Source organism: Podarcis melisellensis (assembly GCF_964234715.1).
Source record: "Podarcis melisellensis genome assembly, chromosome: 15".
NCBI classification, from domain to species: domain Eukaryota; kingdom Metazoa; phylum Chordata; class Lepidosauria; order Squamata; family Lacertidae; genus Podarcis; species Podarcis melisellensis.
In genome coordinates this window covers 3,964,825-3,979,485 of record NC_138532.1, presented here as the reverse complement: position 1 = coordinate 3,979,485, position 14,661 = coordinate 3,964,825, and the positions used below count along the sequence as shown (strand labels likewise).

The 14,661-nt window shown below is 42.6% G+C and overlaps 1 protein-coding gene across 2 annotated transcripts in view; it reads left to right on the top strand.

Annotated features, from left to right (window-relative positions):
• The window catches only part of EBF2 (EBF transcription factor 2), a 245,437-nt gene that overhangs the window by 21,717 nt on the left and 209,059 nt on the right, over nucleotides 1-14,661 (top strand). The window lies entirely within an intron of this gene.

Below are 14,661 nucleotides of genomic sequence, written 5' to 3'. Positions count from 1 at the left end.
AAACAGACTGCCTCAAGAGGTGGTGGCTTCTCCTTTTCTGAAGGTATGTAATGCAGCTAGCCCTGCCATTAGACAAAGTGAGGCAACTGCATCAGGCAGCAGATGCTGGAGGGCGGCAGTGGCAGCATCCTGGCTGTTCCCCATAAACCTCACACCGCCAGTCACCTGCCTCTGTGTAAACTAATCTGCTGCCTCAGATGCAATGGGTGATGCTCATCACTGTCCTCTGTTACTAGTGCTGAAGTTATATTCACTTGCTAGTCTGGTTGGCTTCTGTGCATGAAATAAGAAGGGGCTGCCATCTTGTCCTCCACCTCAGGCAGAAAAATGTATTGGACCTGTTCTGGTATTTAAGCAGAGGTTAGCTACCTGTGAAGAATGCTGCGAAAGTAAGAGTCCTGCCCTGTGCAGGGTGTCCCCTGTGACCTTCAAGTTCCATCTATTGTTGGGCTACTTAAGTACAGCAAATTTCATGTATTATTATTATTATTATTATTATTATTATTATTATTATTATTAGTTGTTGTTTGTTGTTGTGAGTAGACTCATGGTTCACAATGTGATCTGGAACATCTCTATTACTTCTTTATTACTTCTCTTTCTCCTCTGAAACAATACAAGAGTTGGAAGCAGGTGTGTGTGTGTTTTACATGTACAGAATGTATGTATGTAATTAGTTAAAAGGGCACAGTTCCATTTTCTCCAGACATACTGGTGAGCAAAATTACATGATTGCAAAGTTCTGTTCTGCAAGGTGGAGGGCAAGGGCAGCCTGTTCTGTTTCAGTGTCTTACCACAGTCTCATGGCTGCAGCATATGGCAAGATCTCACGAATCTCTTGAAAGAACTTGTGGAAGTCTCATGAGCTCTCACTGGAAGCCATTGCCACTGCACAAACCTGGTGGCAGCAGGGGTGGGCAGCATGCCTGCAGAGGCACTTCCTGCAAGATTCTGCCACCTGAGGCAGGCTCCGTCATTCCGCCTCATGGGCCCCAGTAAAGGGAAGGGTTGGGCATGACTTAAGACTTTTAAATAAATCTTATAGCACAGTCCTATACAAGTCTATTAATAAGTAAGTCCCACTGAACTCAACAGACCTTACTCCCAGGTAGCTGGCTATAGAATTGCAGCCCTCGTCTATTAAATGTATGAGATTTATTAATTGTTTAAGTTGGCATGAATTTTGCTCATTAATAAGGAAATAAATTTGAAGGGGGGAAAAAAGAAAACTTGTTTGATTTGTTTCTGGATGATAAATGTTAGTTGCATTAGGAACTGTCTTAGAAGCATTTCCTCCTGTGAGAGAGTTAAGGATAGCACTTTTCATCTGCTACTTTTAAAAAGTAAAAAAAAACAAAAACAAAAAACTTTATGGTGCCTGGTTATTATTATTATTTTGGGAGGTGCTTTTTAGTAAATAAAAAAAAAATCAGTCAAGAGGTTTGATCAACAGAATGTGAAAATCATACCTGGAATTGCTGCAGGAATTCTGTGAAACAATAGCATTTGGGGCAATGCATCATGCTACTTTCAAAGGTTTCTCTAAAGCATGTTTAATGCTGATTATATTATTATTATTATTATTATTATTATTATTATTATTATTCTGCAAAAAGCAACTGTGCAGAGCTCCCATGCAGATTGAAAGTGTGGCACATGTGGAGGAAGGGGTTAATAATTTCCTCTCTGTGCCTTTTTCCTGCCAGAAACTGCTTCTTCCTCCAGCATCTGTTTGTCCCTGAAGATGTCAGATTTTCATTAATCAGCACCTTCCAATGACAACAGAAATGAGAGGGGTGGAGTATGAGTTGCACTGGGAAGATGATACGTAAAAGAAAAGGGTCAGTCTTATTCTTCCCACACACAACAGTCCTGATCTGGCCACCTGTCTTCCATGCAGTGGTCTGCTTTCCACCAGTCTTTTCTGAAGTGATCCAGTTTTCATCTCTCTCTTGCACGGTCCAGATTTGTTGTGTAATCAGCAGATCTCACATGCTTTGTATCCAATCTCTTTCCATCAGTTCATCAGCCCACATCTATTACATCTAAGTGTCAAGGGGTTATGGGTTAATTTCTTACAGAAACAGCCTAGGTCTCTACCATTGCAGTAGGATAGTTAAGAGTTTAATATATAGCTCGAATTTTGCAATTTGTACAAACTGGTCTCATGCAATTCCCCCAAAATTGTTGCATTTTGACATAGTTCTGTGAGAGACATAAGCAAATCACCTCCCTAAACATCCCTTCCAATGGAGCTCAACTCACCAGTCATATGTATGCCAAACTGTGCTTTGGGGGCAAAATGGCAATTTTTACAAAAATTATAGAAATATAAAATTATTAAGAATTTATTAAAATAAACGGCTATCTATTCAACATATGACTTTTCAGTGATGGACTAATCACGCATACATTTGCATAGTTTTAAAGAAAAAAAGACTCTTACCTTGGCTGCAAACAAACCATACATTTAAAATACACAGATTTCCCCAAAGAACCATGGGAACTGTAATATACCCCTCACAGAGCTACAATTCCCAACTACAGTTCCCAGGATTCTCTGTGGGAAGCCATGTGCTCTAAATTTATTTATACCCACCTACCAACCAAAGTTCTTACAGAAACTTATAGTTTCGAGGCAGCTTATAGTATATAATCAGATAACAGTTAAAATAAATGGTGATGCAATAGTCACTGCAGCCGAGCAACAATGTAGGTTAGTCCTCACTCCTTTTGTTCTTCAGCATCCCAGCAAATGCCCTTCTGCAGCTGAGTTTCCTGGCTGTTGCAGAGGCTAGATGTTAGTCCCACACAGGCCAGGATGCCCTCCCTGAGTGGCTGCTGCTGCTGTGTCTCATAGTCCTGGCTGTGGTGACAGATGCAGGAAGTGCTGGGTGGGTGTGATGTGCCTCCTTCCCAGCTTTCAGCTGTTCCAACAATTTAGGACGTTGTGGTTCAGCACTCTGCTGCTGGCACATTTATATTCAGCCCCTTTCCTAATGATCCCTCGCATGTGGCATCTGCCCTTTCCACATTTTCTTTGAGCTGCCCCCCTCCCCACAAAAGGATCCCTTTTCCAGCTCAGGTATAGTGTGCACACAGCCTTTGTTTTTAGATGATGCATCCAGGAGTTGCTACTTGACACCATTACTTAACAGTATGTATTTATTTACAGAGAAGAGGCATTCCACCTAATTTCAAGGGTGCATGCCTCTTTTAACGTGACTCCTGTATTAAAAACCACATGCTCCTTAAATTAACCGGAGCATTTTTTAATACATGCCAATCAGTGTGTGCTTTACATTTTTTATTTTAAGTCTGCAATCCAGTGCACATGGAATCAACAACAAGCTCCATTTAAAACAACCAGACTTATTTTTGAGTAGCCATTGCACTACTGATCAAGGCTGCAATCTTACCCATATTTACTTGGAAGCAAGTCCCTTTGAACTCAGCAAGGCTTACCTCTGAGTTAATTTGCATAGGTCAGGGCTGCAGATATAAAACGATACTGAATGGATGTTGGTAGACAAAATGACAGCACAAGTTATTTTATTAACTGACATGAAAAGTTTTGTTGGAAATAAAACTTGGTAGAACTTGGGGGGAATTTGCTGTCAGGGCGTGGGATGATTATTGCTTTAAAAATCTTGGGGAAAATAACAAAAAGCCATTTGTGTGAGATCGTTGTAGAAAGGTCCACACTGAGTTGATGTGTAAGGTAATGGCTTTTAAGGAAATGTACAGTACTTGGGTGTGATGAAACTAGCAAAATTAAGTTTGGGAAGCCTTTCTTATGCGATGGAACAGAACTAAACTAGAAGAAATGGCACGGTTAACTTTGTTATAAGAATTTATAAATCAATGGAAGACTTGGAAAGAAACTCTAAACTCTTCCTCTCCCTCTGTGCTCTCTCTGAGTGAGAGATCTCAATTCTGTCAGTTCTTGTTCATTAAGTATTTGCATGTTTGTTTGATTTAAATGAAGTAAAGGAAACTGGGGGAAATGAATGGGTACCAAGATAGTGATGAGGTATCCTGTCAATATGGTTCTTAAAACCTATCAGTTTGTTCCAGTCCTTCTTCCAAAGAGTTCACAGTGATAGGTTTCTCACAATGTTCCTGTGAGGTGGGTCAGACTGTTTCAAGACTGGAGAAATGTTCTCTCTAGTCTTTGGTCACACCCATTCTATACATTTAAAGCACATGACTTTCCCTAAAGAACTCTGGGAATTGTAGTTTTTTTAAGGGCGCTAGGAATGGTAGGCCTGTGAGGGGTAAACCACAGTTCCCAGGAGTCTTTTGGGGAGTCATGTGCTTTAAATGAGGCATCCCAGCCTGAAACCCAGGAGAACTAATGCCAGTCAGTGTAGAGTATGCAATGCTGAGCTAGATGGACCCAATGATCTGACTTTGTACTGTATAAGGCAGCTTCCTACATCTCTTGTATTGAACAAAGCTTCTTTCCAGAATCTCTCTTCTTAAAAAGGAGGAGAGACATATCTACTGCTTCTTCTAGTTTGCCCTCACGGCACTTGCTAAATCCCACTACAGAGAGCTGTCCAGTTCTGTAAAGCAGTGACAACAGCTTTCAGAATGGATAGTATCTTTCTTCTTCAGCTTTATAAATGAGTTGGAAGAAGGGGAGTGCGAATCTGTGGTTGGAGAACATAAACTCCTCTTGTCAACGTTTTTTAACCTTGAATACTCTCCAAAAATTTCTTCACAGCACAAGATGTTTCTGCTGCAGCCTTCATTCTTCCAATGATGCAAACACCCATTTGCTTTATCTCCCTCTTAATTTTCATTGGTAAGAGTTATTATTGTAAAAGCCAAGGCCGTAACAAATATAACCCTAGTGCACATTTTATGTTGTTTTCCTCTGATTTATCAAGCAAAATTTCCAGGTTTATAGTAAAGGTCTGAGTATGTCTACTGCATACTTATGAGATGGTTGCTCCCAGATAGGAGTGCATAGGATTGTAGCTTTAATACACTTTGAAATAAAATATGTGAGGGCACCTGAGCACATGTAGCTGAACACATGGGAGCCCTGAGCTCATGCAGCAGCACCTCCCAATGTACAACAGTACACATATTGGCATTGCTTTGCCAACCTCTCACTTGACATGTGGACATTGGGGCCTGGGCACATGACGCCAGAGGGGTGGGACTACTACATGTGGATGACAACCTGTGAAAAAGAGGTTAAAACTGACCAGCAGAATTGCAAATATCTCTTCTCAAATCAATCAATGAATGCTCCTGTTTTACAGGTGAGGAACACCGAGTCTGAGAAAGGAGCAATGAGCAAAAAGCCCATTGTGGCTGAGAACTTTCACTTGCTATAATTGTTCAATTCATTTGTAATGTTTAGGCTGCCAGGACCATTGTTTATGTGATCAAGATAGCATCAGTCTCACACAAGTATTAGCAAATTTGGGGGTGGGGCGGGGACCTTGAGGTCTGAAGAAGTACAAAAAGAATTCTTAAGGAACAGGGGTGCCGACTTGCCCCCCCACATTGAGGGGGGCCTGGCATTGTGTGACATCATATGCACGTCATGCACAGTTTTTTTGAGGGGTGAATCAGACACCTCCACAGAGATCCTCCTGCCGGTGGCAGGAGCTGGAGAACATGGGAAAATCACTCTCCATGTCGGCGGTGGGGAGCGGAGGGCATGTTTGCAGGCAGGAAGCCAATCTCTTTGGGTTTATATTGAGGGGGCTGAAGCCCCTTTCATCCCTTATAGTTGGCACCCCTGTTAAGGAAAAAACCTAAGGAGAGACTTCCCCCAAATTGTCCAATAGAGACTGAGCAGATTCATTGGGCATCACTACTGAAGTGCGGTGCGGGATGGAAAATTATGTGTATATGTAGACTTGATTAGCTGGAATTCTGATCAGGGAGCACTTGACTCTGCAACACTTTGTTGCCAACTCCACTTGCTGTCAAACTATAGGGAATATGAAACTTTGTTGATCCACTTCAAATTGCCCTCAGACATACCACTAGATCCCAATCTGCTTTTGGTCTGCCCATGCCCTAGAACTCTACCCAGGAAGACAGGAAGTTACAGTCCATCAGGTTAGTTCATCAGGGCAAATAGGGCACTGTCCCACCAACCTCAGTTTGCCCTCAGCCAGCCCCTACCTGCCTGCCTTCTTCCAGGGGTGGTTCATCCTGCTTTGCCACTTGAGGCAAAATGGGAAGGTGCCACCCTGCATTTGTGCCACCCATCACCCCTCTTACTGCCCACCTAAGTCTTTCTTACTAGTGTGACATGGCTGTGACTTCTGGCAAGAACCTTGCAATATCGCCCAGAGGCCTCACACAATCTTCCTGGGAATCAAGTAAGCAAGGCATCTCAGGAAGGTCATTCAAGGCCTCTACTAGATCTTGTGGGGCTCTTGCAAGATTCCACAGGACTCTTGTGAGATCTCACCAGAACCCAGAAACCACCACAACCACAGCTGCCTCAGTCTGCCTCATGGACCGCCCAGTTGTTCTGGGGATCCATGGCCGACAAACTGCTGATAAAAGTGTTCCCTAGGAGCAATGTTTCTCAAACTTTGGTCCCCAAGTGTTGTTGGACTACAACTCCCATCATCCCTAGCTAGCAGGGCCAGTGGTTAGGGATGACAAGAGTTGTAGTCCAACAACAGCTGGAGTCTCAAGTTTGAGAAACACAGCCTGAAGAGTAAAAATGTGGATACCACTCCTATGCTATATAAATGGGAGCAAGCAGACACCTTGCATGTCCCCATGCAAACCAAGGAAGTTGACCCAGCCATGGCATGTTTTGGAACTGTTTCCAAGTCTTCTTTTCCCTGTTGGCTGCATGGTTGTCAAGGCAAGGCTGCTTGTTACCTACTGTGGTGCCGGACAGTCAAAGCAGACACATCTCTCTCTTCCCATGCCTCTCCACAGGAGCCGGCCAAAAGCCCCTCTGCACACATGCCTCTCCCCTCCTGAGCTTGCAGTGATCTCCCCACTTGTCCTACCGAGTCCAAATGCTTTTGTTTGCTGCTCCAGCCTGGCTCTCCTGCGACGAACTGCTGTTGTGCCATCTGCTGCTGATTAATTTTTTAGTAGCTGGGGATGTTTGTGAGGAATCAGTAACTTGGTGTGCTTTTGCCCTGTCACTTGACAAATGGCTGCCTTGGTCCCTTTTAAAGAACACTGGATTTCTTCTCTCCTCACCACACTGCCTCTGTCCTGAAGCTAAAGCACTCTGAGTTCTAACCAGATAACACTGAAAGCAAAAAACTGTCAGCAATGGCTATAGCAGCGGGAGAGAAGTCCACTGCCTTCTGCATGCAGCAAGCTGGTTGCTTCTTTTTCCAGCATCTTGCTGAAGGAGAAAGCTTTTCACGTGGTCAGCCCTGCTGGGGAGCTGGTGACTCAGGAGGGGAGGGGCAGAACTGGGTCAGAGAAGAGCTTTCTTAAAAGCAACTGAAGCAACTGTGCCTTGACTCTGAGGCCTTCTAGATTACTAGCAGGGGCCTGTTGGAGAAAACCGTCCTTTCCCTAGCAGTAGTGTTGTATAGTGGTTAGAGAGTGCTAGGCTAGGACCAAATGCCCATTGTCCCCTGAAGAAGCACAGGGTGAAAACATAATAAATAAAAAGATGACTCTGCATACAGAATCAAGTAATTTGGAGCTGAAACAGTCACCTTGGACTTCTCTGCTGCAGCCAAAGCAGGTTCCGAGACTTCACGATGATTTATTTTGGAAGATGTCCTCTCTTATTAGGAAGACTAAAGGTAGGTCCTGGGAAACAGAAAGCTAGAAGCATGAAGCCACATCCCAAATGCTCATGCATCTGATCAAGTATGGCACAACGGAACAATGTGTCTTGCTGTTAACCAGAAGGTTGGTGGTTCAAACCTGCCCAAGAACAGTTACTGCATTGCATGGGATTGGACTAGATGCCTCTCTCAGCAACAGCTTAACCCCAGGCATCAAATGTCAGGCCTGAAATCCAGGTTAACAATGAGCCTGCTAGTTGCTTTAAGTCTGGCACATCTACAGGAGACCGGCAAGTGACGGTAGTTGGCCTTCAGAATTGACAGGATGGAAGGCAGAGAGACCAAGAATAAGTCTGAGCTAGAGCAAGTAACAAGCAGAGCCAATTATTTCTAGTTTTGTTCCCACCCTCCTCCTTGCTCAGTTCTACAAGGGGCAGCAGTGAGTCTAAGCTGGCAGGCAGAGCCACACCCTGGGCTGGTTGCAAGGCAGAAGAAAGGCAGTCTCCCCTTCGCTGTAATGGACCAGTCTCCACGCGGACAGGCATTCTTCCTTCTTGAGCAGCTGCTGTCAAGAACATATTACAAAGGACATTGTCAAATCTTAATACATACAGTTGATTCCCTTGTGTGCTAGATATTTGTCCCTTGTGAGTATGGTCTGTTTCTTACTGTATTTCCCAGGGTGCTCACAAATAGGGAAAAGAACAAGTAGTAAAAAGGGAGGACAAATAAGAAGAACAGGAGTCTGTGAGAAGAAAAACTTTTCTATTTTCTCTGTGTGAGGATATCACAAAGTTGTTTCCGTAAAAATATATATTTAAATTAAATTAAATTAAATTAAAATGTTGTTCCTATTCAGAATAGACCCACTGGAAAGAATGAACATGACTCACCTAGATCCATTAACTTCAGTGTGCCTACTGTAAATTAGCTGAACACAATTCTAAGTACCAGTATGAATTATACAATGAAACAGAAAAGACAAGCAACTGCTTATCTTGAAGAGGCTGTAGGCTGTCTCTCCTCCCTTCCCCTCAAGGCAATATGATTCCTCAGAAGTCCCTGGGGGGGGGGGGGAGAGAGAGAGAGAGAGAGAGAGAGAGAGAGAGAGAGAGAGAGAGAGAGAATCTTTTCCCTCCAGGAATAGTTTTATTCTTTCAGGGGCTTGGGGATGAAACAATACAGTGGTACCTTGGTTGTTGAACGGCTTGGCTCCTAAACAAATCAGCTCCCGAACGCCTCAAACCCGGAAATAAGCGTTCTGGTTAGCGAACATTTTTTGGAAGCCAAACATCCAATGTGGCTTCCAATTGAGTGCAGGAAGCTCCTGCAGCCAATCGGAAGCTGTGCTTTAGTTTTTGAACGGTTCTAGGAGTTGAACAGACTCCCAGATTAAGTTCGACAACCAAGGTACCACTGTATGGATATCCCAATATGGATATGTTCTCTCTCTCCCTGTTTTAAAAAGCTTTTGAGGTATGGGTCTGTGAGGTACCTGCCATTGTGCCACAGCATCCAACAGGACTTCTCCTTTCCTCTCCTCTCCTTGCAGCCCACCTCACTCTTTTCCAGGTGATCTTCCAAACCTCTGGAGCAACTTTGGGGAGTATGTAGGGGACTGCAGATGGGAAGATTAAGTCCCACTTGCACAAGTCATTTGAAGAAGCAGAACATCACAGTGTGATGTCAGCGGATGTCTACAATAGTTCTCAGATAGTTTTGGATAGAGAAATAGTTTTGGATGGAGAAATCTGTCAATTCCAGGTTGTCCTGGCTTCTCCTTTTGACAATATTAAATTCCCTTCACCCCATTTCTAGATCAGTTTGTGATGTTTTCTTTTATGAAAAGTCTGCAGGAAAATATATATATGGATTTTTATGCACATTTCTTCTAATATATGCAATTTTTGTATGCAATGTTGCCTATTGTTTTAATTATTATTTTATGTTTTAAAATTATTTGTTTCTTCTTCTTATTACTGTTATTCTATTACATAACAAGGGATAAAACAAAACATATATGCATTTTTGCAATAAATTGTCCATCATATGTCATTCTGTACATTTCCCCCAATAATATATGCAGTTTGGGGTCATGTTTTAAAGTTGGAGAATTGCATCACAAAATTCAGAGAGTTGCAAATTTTGAAGGATAGCTTTGTGTTTCAGTTTGCTTATTGGTTTGGGAATTGTGATTAGGGGAAGTGCACATGCATATGCAAATTGAGTCAATTTCCCTCTCACCCCTGCTCACACTTAGAGAATTCTGTCTTCACTATACCACCTTTAAACTATGTTGCCAAAATAAACCAATGTACCTTACTGAAACCCAGCAGCTTTGTTCTTGAAGAATAGACATGGGATTAACACTACCACTAGAGACAAGTTTATAAGATGAGCAAAACTGATACGTTTATTAAGGAAATTATTTGCATGAATGGGATGTACTGGCTGAGAGAATTAGTTGGGCTAATTAGTTTGTTAGTAAAATATGAACAACAGAAACAAATATATGTATATGTTTTATGAAGATTGTTGGTAACATTAGAAATATGGGCATAAAGATTAATAAATTGAAGAGAAGTATATAGAACTTACATCATGTATTGATATCCTGCACTTAACCTTTCGACTTAGAGAGATACATTTTAACTTGAAGTGTTTACAGAAATTTAGAGAATTCAGTGAGGTGAACATAGGATTCTGACGCTTTGTTTTCTTCTATTCTGAGCTGCTAACTCCAACAGAATTCATAACAGGGATTTTAAAATAGCTAATCAAAATAATATAAATATGGGTTGTTGTTTTTTTTACAAGTTAAAGGGGTTTGTTTGCAAAGCCTGCCCAGCTACTGCCATATTAGGCCTCATCTGCACCATAATTTTAAAGCTGTCTTATGCCACTTTAACAGTCATGGCTTCCCCCAAAGAATCCTGGGAACTGTAGTTTAAGGTGCTGAGTATTGTTAGGAGATCCCCTATTCCCCCCCAGCGCTACAATTTCCAAAGTGGCTTAACGGTCAGTCCCCTTTTCCTGGGGAACTCTGAGAACTGTCGTTTTTAAGTTGCACTGAGCTCTGTGGGAGAGGGACCAGGGAATGAAGGGATTTGGGATGCAATGCAACCCAGTTTATTCCTTTCCCCACCCATTCCCTGACCTTGATGCACCCAGTTTTGCCCTTTACACCAGTTTATCTTCCACCAGCTTAGCTTCCCCCAGGAGGGCATCACATCAGCCACTGTATGTAGAAATGCCAGGGGAAAGCATTTATGCTGGCTTTTAGAAGGAAAACTCTGATTCTAAGCCTCTGCTGCCTTCCAGCTATACTCATTCACAAGTAAACCCCAAGGAAAAATCTGAGCCTGCTGCCTTGCAGGACATCTTCAGGAGAAGGAAAGGCTATGTATACACTACACAAATCCTGAGTTGAGTCCCTAAGACAGTCGGATGGCATCTTGTATACCTCTTTCCAGCAATTCCTGCATCCATGCTGGTGCCAAATGTATAGCTCTGCTTTTCTTTGGACCACATCCACAAGGCTGAGAGGGAAATTTGTCTTCTGGGCAGCCCAGGACCTCTAAACCAGGGCTCAGCAAACTTTTTCAACAGGGGGCCGGTCCACTAACCCTCAGACCTTGTGGGGGGCTGGACTATATTTTGGAAAAAATAATAATGAACGAATTCCTATGCCCCACAAATAACACAGAGATGCATTTTAAATAAAAGGACACATTCTACTCATGTAAAAACATGCTGATTCCTGGACTGTCCGCGGGCCGGATTTAGAAGGCGATTGGGCCGGATCCGGCCCCTGGGCCTTAGTTTGCCTACTCATGCTCTAAACACACAGCTCAGGTTTGTGCCCCAGAAAGGTCACTTTGGTGCTGCTAATGTAGCAAAACCAGCATGGGAGGCAGCAGTTACAAGTGGTCACAGCAGGCACTGTGATTCTCCAGTGGTTTGACCTCACCTCCAGAGGTGCACTCCATTGTCTCTTGAATTGAATTGAATTGAAAACTGCCAATAAGTCCAGATTAGCCAGGGATGGGGAGATGTGCCAAATCGCAACCCAGCCAGCACATCAGGGTTTGGACTTCCCATAAGATAGCAAAATCACAGGAAATGTGAGATAATAGCCTTCAGAAGGTAGAGGATTGCTCTCACCAGTCATTTATCTTACACAACTAGGGCTAAAAACCTGAACGCACAATGTGAAACCCACCCACCCCCTGCATAAAACCCCAAGCTTAACTAGAAGAATTAAGGGCATGGTGGTGGAATACACCCACCCCTTGCTTTTAAATTAGAGGAGACTTCTATTTGAAGGACTGTACAATTCAAGATGAAGAACTGTAAAACGAGAGAGCAGGAGGAGTCTTGAAGCTGTCCATCATTACTATCATACCTCCACAGTCCTAGGAGTATGCTTCTGAATACCAGTTGCTAGAAACCACAGGATGGGAGAGTGCTGCTTGCAGCTTCTCATAGACATCTGGTTGGCCACTGTGAGAACAGGATGCTGGACTAATGGGCCACTCGCCTGATCCAGCAGGCCTTTTCTTAGTTTCTTAGCATCTGGGCAGCCGACTGAATACCTTCCCCACTATGGCAAGATATATTGCATTTCTATTTAAATTAAAGCATGATTTCCAAATTTGCAGATAGAAATGTAAATCAGCATAAGGACCTATAGATTAACATATGCAAATATTATTTGTGCCACCCTCTTGTCTACTTCTTTTTGACGATGCACAAGTAGCCAGCCTGGCATGAGACCCGCTGCCTGGCATGAGATCCGCCCTGCAGTCTAAAACAAGTTTTAAGGTTCAGTCAGTGCAGAGATATCTGGGTGTAAGGCCCATTGGCTTTCATGGAGCTGACTTTTGATTAGGCATGAATAGCAGAGTGCTGTGCCCCTGCAGTGCAGAAACTCTCTCACTGGATCATCATGCCTCCTCGCTCACAACACAAATTAAATCCTAAGCATATGAACAGGGTTCATTCGTTCATTCATTCATTCTCTTTCTCTCCTGCTGCCTTTCCTTTCAACCCCCCAACCCTTTAGTGCTTGTATCCCCTGCCCCATCTCCTTTCCCCTCTCTGTTTATTTTGTTTCCAGATAGAGAGTCCTGAAGCTAATTTCTTTCTCGGAATTCTGTTTAGAACTCCAGTTGGTGGTTGTATTTTTGTGTTTTGTATGTGTGTGTTTAAATTTCAAGAGGACTCCACCGAGCTTGTAAATTGTATTGGATCAGTGAGCTCATAATGAGGTTTTCCGAGTCCAAACAGTGCACGTCTGTTGGGACTTTATTGTTCATAAAGCGCCTTCCCCAGAGAGTAATAGAGTCATTAGGTGTGTGCTGTGTTTAATATTTGGCCATGACAGGAAGCAATAATTTTTTCTATCTTTACTGTGGCTTTGGAGTTGTTATTTAAACACTTGGCTTATTTGAGTCTCGGTGACTGTGAACCAATTAGGCAAAGAGTAAAATGAGGAGAGTCGCTGCTGTTTCTCATGCAGCACAGTGTCTCTCCCTTAAATGCATATGCTGCAACTGCCCCAGTAAATGAAAGCCGGCTCCGTGTGTGTGTGTGTGTGTGTTCCCTGTCCTTGGTAAATTTACTGTCCCTATTTTGTCCCTTTTAATGGATATTGGGCATACCTTGCTAATTTTCAGCTCGTGTGAGGGTGTTGGAGCTCAGTGGTAGAACATCTGCTTTGCACACAGAAGAGTCCAAGTCCAGTCCCTGGCAACACTGATTGTCTGATACAGGTTTGGTTCAGTAAAAGGCAACTTCCTATCTTCCAAGGAGATGCTAAGAGTCTTCTTTCTTCAGGTTTCAAATCCTTTCCCAGGTCTCTCTGGAAGTGAAGCCTCTGAGGTCTGAACTACATGTTGCATTAACTGTTTTGTTTAAAATAGCAGGTTTCAAATGAGCTACACCCCTTCCTTAATCCTGGGGACCTTGGTTTGGATTAAGACTGGTGAAATGAGAAACCAAAATTGCCCACCCAAGGATGGTATCATGTTTGTGTGTTAAGGAATGAATGTATTTCCTGAAAAAGCCCCTCAAGGGGAGGGAGTAGTGATGGCTAGATTCCCTTCACCTTAATTTGGAACTGACCCAGTATTTATGGGATTTCTCAGTAAGCATTTGGAAAAAAGCTTGTTTGCTTTCTATGCTCTCTTTTTCTCTCTGCTTACAATGTCAAGATTTTAGTTTTGCCTTCATTTTTATTATTGGCAAAAGCCCTCCATTTTCCAGTAAGCTTTCAGTTGCTCCCTCAAAATTTCATATATTTTCACTCCAAGTTCTTCACATTAATCACTGCTAGAGATGAATTAAGTGGTCAGTTTTGGTGTTCTCAGTTTCTTATTTTTCCCAGCCTTACATTCAATTTATTTCTGCCTCAATTTACTTTAACCCCTCTCCCTTTTTTAAAAAAGCCAACATGGAAATTTGTATGCATTTTTGTGTGTATGTTTCTCCTCATATATGCATTTTTACACAGTTTTACCTAATGTCATTTTGTACTTAATTTTCATAAATATATATTTTTGTGCACTTGTTTTGTTTACAAAACTGCACCACAAAATTTGGGGAAAGGTGAAGTTCAAAGAGTAGCTGTTTCAATTCACTCTTTGGTTTGGGAAGTACAAATCAGGTACAATTTTCTCCTCCCATCCCTAATTCAAATCTCAGGCTGTGTACACACTATACCTTTAAAGCTTATTCAAAGCACATTATTTGCCTCACAGAATTCTGGGCGCTGTAGTTTGTTAATGGTTGCTTGGAATATTAACTTTGTGAGGGGTAAACTAAAGTGTCCAGAATTTGCTGAGGGGGAAAAGTGTACTTTACAGGTGTAGTGTGTACACAGTCTTAGAGCTGTGCAAACCACTGGAAA